The sequence below is a fragment of the Scyliorhinus torazame genome, chromosome 10, assembly GCF_047496885.1.
Source record: "Scyliorhinus torazame isolate Kashiwa2021f chromosome 10, sScyTor2.1, whole genome shotgun sequence".
NCBI classification, from domain to species: Eukaryota; Metazoa; Chordata; class Chondrichthyes; order Carcharhiniformes; family Scyliorhinidae; genus Scyliorhinus; species Scyliorhinus torazame.
Window position 1 is genome coordinate 22,019,593 of NC_092716.1, and position 10,071 is coordinate 22,029,663.

The window sequence follows — 10,071 nt, forward strand, 5'->3', positions numbered from 1 at the left end:
CCGAAGGAAACTCACGCAGACACGGGGAGAATGTGCACAGACAGTGGCCAAGCGCGAATCGAACTTGATCCCCCGGCGTGTGAAAGAACAGTGCCAACCACTGTGGTACCGTGCCACCCTTTGTTAAAAGTAATTATCTGAGGATTAATCCTGGTGCCACGATGAACTGAAATACTCTCTCACTGCTCCATATACAATTTCTGCCAGGGCATTGATATTGGCTTGGTTTAAGTGAAGTCCATCTCATGCAACACCCCCGTAATGTTCTTGAGTCCAAAATCCTCCCTTCAATGCCTTTTTTCAAGCAACACATCACCCTGGAATTTTCTTGATCCCATTCTGACCCTGTAACTTTGCCATGTCTAAACCATTGCTCCCACACTACTTTCAACAAAGCCTCTTTCTATTTAATTTTGGGATGTGAGTGTTGCTAGCAAGACCAATGAATATTGCCCATCTCTAATTGCCCTTGGTGGTGATGGTGAGCCATTTACAACTGGAAGAGCCATTGGAAGATCAATGGGTCTGGAGACACACGTCGACCAGGCCATGTAAGGACTGCAAATTTCCAGACGGACTTTCACAACAATCCAGTAGCTTCATGATCATTATTAATGAGACTAAGGTTTTATTCTGAGCATTTTATTTATTATTAATTAATTGAATATTAATTCTTCCAGCTGGCAAGGGGGGAATGTGAAATCACGGTGGCACAGTGGTTAGCATTGCTGCCTCACAGCTCCAGGGATCTGGGTTCAATTCCAGCCTCGGATGACTGTGTGGAGTTTGCACTTTCTCCCCATATCTGCATGGGTTTCCTCCAAGTGCTCCAGTTTCCTCCCACAGTTCAACGATGTAGCGGTTAGGTGCGGTTACGGGGATGGGGCGGGTGGTGGGCTTAGGTCGGACACTCTTTCGGGAGTTGGTGCAGACCCGATTGGCCAACTGGCTTCCTTTCCACTGTAGGGATTCTATCGATTCTATTTTCCCTCAACACGAGGAGGCCTCCAAAGCTAACAACCAAAGCTTGGTTGGCAGCAGAGGTCAGTAGCCGGCATCGTACAGAGGGACTGGATACAGTGCCAGAAGAGGGTGAATGGCCTTCTTGATGCACTATCAATTAAGACGAGATGAGAGTAGAGTGTAATCGAGGCTTTATTACACAGATAGATGTGTGGCCTCCTACAGCAGCTTACGAAATGGCTGCTGTTTGGAGAGCACACACATTTATACTCCGCCTCCGGGGCGGAGCCAGCAGGCAGGGATCTACCCCCATACCTGTAGTACAGGGGCCTTACCATAATACCCATATATACAATATAATACAACAGTGGTGACTACCACATTCACCCCCTGTTAAAAATGAGTCCAGCGGGGGTGGTGGAAAACTATATACATACAGATTGGTTTTAAAATTACAGAGAAGGTTACGAATTTAGACGATCGGACGCCTTGATCTGTCGTTGAGAGCGCCGCAGTGCTAGTGCGACTCAGGCGTCGGCTTGGTCTTCGGTGACTCCGGGAGCTTGTCGAAATCCTCTTCATCCCCGGTGGGAGCAAGGGGAGGACAGATTTTCCTGGAGCGGGGACTGTGGTGGGGTGCGCCGGGGGAGAGGAGGGTGGTGCCGGGGCGGGGGGGTTGGGGGGGGGGAACCCAGCTGGTGCCAGATCCCTGAGGGAGACTGTGTCTTGGTGGCCATCGGGGTACGCTACGTAGGCGTACTGCGGGTTCGCATGGAGTAGCTGTACTTTCTCAACCAACGGGTCCGCCTTGTGGAGCCGCACGTGCTTGCGGAGGTGAACGGGTCCTGGAGCTGCCAGCCACGTTGGGAGCGAAACCCCGGAGGTGGACTTCCTGGGGAAGGCAAAGAGACTTCCTGGGGAAGGCAAAGTTTCGTTGGTCGGTGTGCACAGGAGAATAAATTGATGCACTATCAATTACGACGAGACAAGAGTAGAATGTAATCGAGGCTTTATTACACAGAGATGTGTGGCCTCCTACAGCAGCTTACAAAATGGCTGCTGTTGATAAAAATGAAAATGGCTTGTCACGAGTGGGCTTCAAATGAAGTTACCGTGAAAGCACACACATTTATACTCCGCCTGGGTGGAGCCAGCAGGCAGGGATCTACCCCCTTACCTGTAGTACAGGGACCTTACCGTAATACCCATATATACAATATAATACAACAGTGATGACTACCACACTTCTCTGGTCTGCAAGGGCAAGTAACAATGCTCCCTTTTACCTTGAATCAATGTTAGTGTGTGGGCTAGCATTTGTTGGGCTTGAGGGTGCACTGCAGTAAGGTTGGCACATCTTCCTGTTCCCCAGAAGGCTGTCTGCGACTCGACATGCCAGCATGTCTGGAAGGGGGAAAGTCCTGCAAAATGATGCACATTTAAACTAGCGATATTGGGGAGAAGGATGCAATGTTTTGGCAAATAGAGGAGGGACTCACGAATGCGCTATTGCCTTCACAGGAGAAGAAGAATTACAAAGCCCTAGAGCAAAGCTGTACTGATGGGGGAGTGCCAAATCTTACATTGCTGACTCCGATGGGGGAGGAGATTTTGGAGCTTGTGTGCGAGTGTGGAGAGAGAGACCAACTGTCTACAGAGAGGCTGGGGCTTCAGAGAAAGGTATGAATGAAGTGGACACAGATTCGATTGGGAGCTTGTCTCATAATTGGAGGGCAACAGGTGAAAGACTGACAGGTGAAATCCACACATCCTTTATGTTTGTGCGTTATGAAATATTTATTTAGCGATATGCCCAATTTCAGAATCTAGCAGAATTCACCTACTTTCAATCTTAAATACTCATGGATACTTACACTAGTTTTCCCTCCAACAGAGGGATCATCTTCAAGAACAGCAGAGGATCCAGAAGACCCTACATTAACATTGGATGCAGTAGTCTCACATCATTGTTCTGCATCTTGCTCCTCCTCAGATGCAGGCAGATCAGTGGGTTTGAGCGTCCAGCAAAGATGGGTTCACACACTGGGGAAGACATGTCACAGTCTCCTGAGGAGCTGTTGAAGACAGAGAGTCCCCAGGCATCTGACAATCAAAGGAGTGTTAATGACCAGGAAGATGCTGAGCCCCAGGCAGATGACAAACCTCTGGAGTTGTCCATTAGGCGGCAAATGCTGGATATGCAGCAGGATGTTTGTGGAGATCTAGCAGACATTCCTGAGGGCTTGTGTGCCATGGTTCATGTAATGGAGGAGTCCATGTTTTGTAAGAGCACTGCGTTGACCCTTAACTCTGAACACACAACGTTCTCCACAGAGAAATTGGCGGCTCTCATGGAGCGACATTTCCAGGAGTTCAGTCAAGGGTTTCTGGGGTTGCGTTCAGACCTGCAAACCTACACTCAGCAGAGCATTGCCATTGTGAGAGATGGATGAGGCACCTGGTGACTGCGAGCTACTTATTCATTTATGGTGAGAACCTCATGTTGACAGATGACCTGGAGCTCTATGTATCTGGGGGCTATTCTCAGGGCCTCCTGATGATGACATCCACCCCTCTATGAAATCGCAATGAACACACAAAGGCCATCGTTATCATTGTTACTTGCCCGATGTTTTACCTTGTTGTCACACATCACTGTATTAAAATCTAACTTCATATCACATATTTCTTGTGCTTTCTGTTTCAGGAAGACAGGAGGCCTTCAACTCAAAGTTAAACAGTGATTGGGCATGATCATTTCTTTCAGAAGGAGGCACAAGAGAAAGAGGGTGTCAGGAGGGCTTCATGAGCTCCGAGCAATAATCTTCTTTCCAATGATTTGGAGCATTGACTTTGGTGGTCGACTGGAAGCTCCTTTCCATCAAATAATCTCTGGCCTCCCTGGCCCCAAAGAGCTGTCCACATTATGACTGAGCAGGTTCTTTCTCAGTATCTGTGCTGGAATCTTCCTCTGCAGATTGTGGAAGCATATCGCAGTCCTCACCCTGCATCTGATCCCCATCCCCCTCCCCCCCCCCCCCCCCCCCCCCCCCCCCCCCCCCCCCGGCGACCTGAGGCACGGCCAGCTCCAATGAGTGACACGCATCCCAAAGGATATTGAAGAGCTTCCCAACTGGCCCAGACACCAGAGCCTCATTTTCAGGAGGCCTATTGTCCTCTCATTTATGGCCCTCATGGAGGCAGTGCTTATGTTGTATCTCGCCTCTGCGGGTGCTCTTGGATTTCTGACTGGCGTCGTCATCCACCTTTTCGGCAGATATCCTCTATCACCCCAACAGCCAGTCATCCGAACCTGCAGGGGCGATGAACACCCTTGCAACTAGGGGAGTGACCTAGAAAATATGAACCATGGGCAACGCTTAGGATATCTTGCACAAACCTGGAAGATCTGCTGTCGGCGATCACACACTTAGCTGGACGTTCAGTGAACGGAAGCCCTTACAATTCACAATGATCTCCGGTTCCCCAGCAGGTGCCTTGATAGGCACGTGGACGAAGTTAATAGCTCCTTGAATCCTCGGGAAATCTACTATAGCTGAAAATCCTCTGCCTGGCTGTCCTCACCTGCCCTGGAATATAGGACGGGGTTGAGCCTTCTGAGCAGGACGCCTGTCACAAGCGTCATGCAGTTGCGTGTTGCGGATTGTGACGCATCACACAGATCACCAAGAGGACCCCGGAAGGAACCTGAGGCATACAATTTTTTTTTTTTTAGAAATTTAGAGCAGCCAATGTTTTTTTTCCCAATTAAGGGGCAATTTAGCGTGGCCAATCCACCTAACCTACACATCTTTGGGTTGTGGGGGTGAAACCCACGCAGACACGGGGAGAATGTGCAAACTCCACACGGACAGTGACCCAGGGTCGGGATTCGAACCCGGGTCCTCGGCGCCGCAGTCCCAGTGCTACCCACTGCACCACATGTCATCCCATGAGGCATACAAATTGAGGGTGACAGTCACTTTCGGCGCCACTGGCATTGGATGCCATCTACACAGTTGGAAGCTATGTCGGGCCTATCATTCCACAGACTGAGGTTACTGTCTCCCTTGAGTGGTGAATCTTTCTTCTGCACTGCGCCTCGATGATCTCAAGATAGCTGGATCTAACACTGTAGACTCTTCCAGCAGGATAATGGTGCCTTCTCTTGCCCCTTTGCCCTTGCAAGGCTTGCTGGCCTGCACCTGCAGATTGTGCTGCTTGCTCCTGAGGCCAGATTCCATGACAGTGTCTGCGCCTGGCTGGCCTGCTCTCCCACCTTGCCCTCTCCTCCTCATCTGAGGAAACGCCTCCAGCTGAAAAAGAAATGCCCGTTTTTCACCTTCTGCTTTGCCGAGGCTCGACTTTTATGGTAACGCGTCCAGTCTGTAAAAGCCTGTGTATGAATTTAAGCCTCCTAACTTGCATAAGAAATGAGCAGGATGCTTCATGAGTGAACAAGGCTGCCCAGACTTGCAAATTACTTTTGAACTCCACGCTCCTCCAATTCTCCTGTGTGTTATATCCCGCCCTGGATGTGGAAAGTATCAAATGTGCGATCCTTGCTTGCCTGTTTTCCCCAAGCATTGACTGTAAAACTGCCTGGCAGCGGATTGCCCCTTTAATTGGCTCAATTGGGCCTTTAATTGATGTTGACACTTGGGCACGTCTGCCTAACGTAATATAATGACTCAGTGTGATGATGTTGGGAACTCTCCTGACGTCATCATGCTCTATTTCACATGACATCGGGCGTGCTGGCCCCCCACATTCTGCCCCATATCTCGTCAGCATTGTTCCGGCCTCTGATTATTAGTCCAGTGATGTTACCATTATGCTGCCAGTCGTAATGATGGAATGGGAGCAGACCTGAGAAACCTACTAGTCATTGTGTCTAATCTATCCCTCTATAGCAGGCCTCGTACTTAGCACTAGGATTAATCCTCAGATAATTACTTTGAGATCCTGCTTTTTGACACCTAAGTACTCAAACACCCATTGGGAAGATCCTCAACTTATTCATTGATTTCCAAATGAATTGCGACTTCTCGGTGTTCTCCCTCCCTTTCAAAAATGTTCGCATTGCTCCATTGCGTCTGTTGCTTGAGCCATGGAGCCATGCTCAATTCCAGCCTTGGTGACTGTGTGGGGTTTGCACATTCTCCCGTGTATGCATGGGTTGTTAGACATTTTAGTTGCTGTGAAATGAAGAGTCTAAAGTTCTTGTTCCTTTTCACCAAACACCATTTATTTCACTTCCACAGCCTCTGCACCAAACTCTTAACAACACACCACCTGACAGAGGCCACCTGAAGCCCCTTTACATATCAGTGTCAATTAATGGATACTTAACATAAATGAGACAACTAATTGCAATGTCTCTTAACCCATTACTTAACAGTCTCCCCTTCCTTGGAGAAAAAAAATAATTAGGTGAAAACAAAATTTCAAGAAACTCAAAAACACACACATGATGTCTCCCCGCCCTTTGTTTTTGTTTGGACGAGAAAGAAAAAAAAAGTCACAGAAACAAGCGCCCTTCATTAACAATATCCAAAAGTTTCTGTGAACTCGCCCCCCTTTTCGTAAAACAGTCTGACAGTTGATAGCTCCTGTCGACCCATTTAATTTTTGTTATTTGCCCTCTGTCCAACATCTGCTTCAAACTTGCGATGTCTATCCGTAACCTCTTTTCATTGACACTTTTTGTAGAGTGCACGTCTTCCCACAGGGATTTATTGTCAATGTGACAGTCAATAGGTATATTACCCAAATCCCCTAATCCCAAAATTTCTGTCAATATCATACTTATATAAAAAGCCATATCCACCGCCTCTACAAGGCTTAACGTCTCCGCAGCCAAAGTGCTTTTTACCACTCTCCTTATTTTCTTTGTTTCCCACACAAGTGGGCAACATTTACCATTGTTCCCCAAAAGGAAAATTATAAAATCTCAACTGCTTAAGGTCACCTAACACCGGGAACTTCAAAACACACTCCTGCATTTTTAATTTGGCTAACCCTTTATTTGCTCTTATTATGTCTTCCACTTTGGGATCATTCATTTTTGTACTCAACTCTAAGACATCAAAACTCACATCCGGTCTAGTCTGTCTACCTAACCAGTTCAGTTGCCCAATTAAACTTCGCAGTTGCTCTTTTCCTATCTTTGAAACCATTGCGTCTTTTGTGAAACTTGGCCACGACTAATTGCTATTGGGCTGATGCTTTCCAAATAAGATTGCTGACGTAAAGTTGCCCCTAACTTAGTCTGTCCAATTTCCAGTCCAATATATTTAAATGCACCGGAAGCCTGACTTCCAACCCTGAATTCATTCCTCAAACCAGAGATTACAATAGCTTCAAAATCACTCCCCACAAAAAATCATCGACATGCATCATAAAAATGCCAGAAAGATTTCCTTTATAGTGCCAGTAAAACATTGCAGGATCTGCTTTCAACTGGCAACAGCCTAACTTTAACAAAACATAGAACATAGAACATACAGCACAGAACAGGCCCTTCGGCCCACGATGTTGTGCCGAACCTTTGTCCTTGATTAATCATAGATTATCATTGAATTTACAGTGCAGAAGGAGGCCATTCGGCCCTTTGAGTCTGCACCGGCTCTTGTAAAGAGCACCCTACCCAAACTCAACACCTCCACCAAACACCAAGGGCAATTTTGGACACTAAGGGCAATTTATCATGGCCAATCCACCTAACCTGCACCTCTTTGGACTGTGGGAGGAAACCGGAGCACCCGGAGGAAACCCACGCAGACACGGGGAGGATGTGCAGACTCCGCACAGACAGTGACCCAAGCCGGAATCGAACCTGGGACCCTGGAGCTGTGAAGCAATTGTGCTATCCACAATGCTACCATGCTGCCCTTAAGAACAAATAAATGTACACTATATCATTTTACCGTAATCTATGTACCTATCCAATAGCTGCTTGAAGGTCCCTAATGTTTCCGACTCAACTACTTCCACAGGCAGTGCATTCCATGCCCCCACTACTCTCTGGGTAAAGAACCTACCTCTGACATCCCTCCTATATCTTCCACCTTTCACCTTAAATTTATGTCCCCTTGTAATGGTTTGTTCCACCCGGGGAAAAAGTCTCTGACTGTCTACTCTATCTATTCCCCTGATCATCTTATAAACCTCTATCAAGTCGCCCCTCATCCTTCTCCGTTCTAATGAGAAACGGCCTAGCACCCTCAACCTTTCCTCGTAAGACCTACTCTCCATTCCAGGCAACATCCTGGTAAATCTCCTTTGCACCTTTTCCAAAGCTTCCACATCCTTCCTAAAATGAGGCGACCAGAACTGTACACAGTACTCCAAATGTGGCCTTACCAAAGTTTTGTACAGCTGCATCATCACCTCACGGCTCTTAAATTCAATCCCTCTGTTAATGAACGCGAGCACACCATAGGCCTTCTTCACAGCTCTATCCACTTGAGTGGCAACTTTCAAAGAGTATGAACATAGACCCCAAGATCTCTCCGCTCTCTGACCTTACCGAAAAATACCAGACTCTAGATGCATCAGTTAATCAATATACACATTTGTTCGACTTCCAGAGTACCTCTTCTGTGTTAGCTGCTTCTTTAGGAGGACGGAGAAAAATGTCTCTCTGGAGCTGATGCCCCAGCAAAAAGGCAGTTTTTATCTATAGATTTGCAATGCCATGCCTTTGTGGTTAATAGAGCCAAGAAGAGTTTTAAAATAACCTTTCCTGCTGTAGGTGAATCTACCCTTAAATCCTGATCTTCTAAGTTTTCTTCAAATCCCCTTGCCACGAGCCTGACCTTTGCCTTATAAGTTCCATCCGGAAGAACCTTTCCCGTGCAAAATCCATCTGTGGGATAGAGCTCTTTGTCCCCTATCTGGTACTTCCGTGTATACCCCAAATTCACTCCAACTATGCAATTCTTGCTGTTTAGCTTCTTTAATAACTTTTTCATCTAATTTATTTGAAGCCACCAAAATCTCACGTGCATGTGGGCTTCTACTCCTATTAGTATTCGTAGTCTTAATCATGTTCCGAGATCTTGACAAACTACGTCCCCTCTCCCGCCTGGTATCTCGTTCTGTACTGCTACTGCTTGATCTTTCCCTTCTGCTGTGGGATGTCCATTCAATAGTTCTCGACCTTTTCCTGCGGACCTGTTCACTATCCGATGTATTATCTGAACTGGCACTGCGTTTCTGTGACCTCCATTTTTGAACTTTGTTTTCCCAATCCATTGTCTTGACTCCTTCCCCTGAATGCTGTACATTCAACCAATGTTTATACTTTCCAGTGGCCTTCCCTGCTCTACTAATAACAGTTGCATCCTTCCATTGACTAGACCCTTCAGGCAAGTATGTCACTTTTGTACCAACTTTTGGCAGTTGCCCTTTCGGAAAAATGGTCTGTTTTAATTCACCAGAAGTGTTGTGTTCCTCCACAGAAACCCTGTCTATACCAGTTAATTGGTCCTCATAGTTCTGTAACACATGCGTACCAGATGACTCTGGTTCCTCGTCTTGTCTGTCTGCTCTGTCTAAATTTGAAAATTTGTAATCTGTACCCATTATCCTTGATGAATGGACACTAACAGTTTGATTACCATGTTGCAAAATAATTGTTTTGCCATCTATGCCTATGATCTTCCCTGGGCCTTTCCATTCATTAGAATTGTCTCTTATAGTATACCATGTCTCCTTGCTGAAAAATGGCATCTGATGGCTGTACTTTATGTCTTAAAGCTCTGCGAATTCTTTCAGAGACTTCTGCTTCCAAAAAAGCTTTTGTACTGCTATGTAATGCATTTAAATATTCAGCAAAACCAGAGCTAATTGTCGTCCCCTCCCAAGCTGGAGGCTGGTCATCCAAAATGGACGGAATTTTAGGATTTCTACCAAACACTAATTGATAAGGACTATAGCCCCCAACCGTCTGCAATGAATTCTTTGCATGTACTGCCCATGCTAAAGCTGAATTTAGCCTGCAATTTGGTCTATCTGCCAAAATTTTCCGAAGCATGTCATCGATGACAGCATGATTTCTTTCACAGACACCATTGCTAAATGGGCTTTCTGCAGCCGTATTCA

At 46.6% G+C, this 10,071-nt stretch overlaps 1 long non-coding RNA gene across 2 annotated transcripts in view; it reads left to right on the top strand.

Annotated features, from left to right (window-relative positions):
* The window catches only part of LOC140430396 (uncharacterized), a 30,904-nt gene extending 27,270 nt beyond the window's left edge, over positions 1-3,634 (top strand). Inside the window, exons 2-3 of one of the 2 annotated variants that reach the window (XR_011949409.1) lie at positions 2,485-2,718; positions 2,858-3,634. This is a non-coding gene — a long non-coding RNA (uncharacterized lncRNA). The remainder of the gene's footprint in view (positions 1-2,484; positions 2,719-2,857) is intronic. The other variant, XR_011949410.1, reaches the window with a different exon arrangement.
* Positions 3,635-10,071: the final 6,437 nt, after the last annotated feature.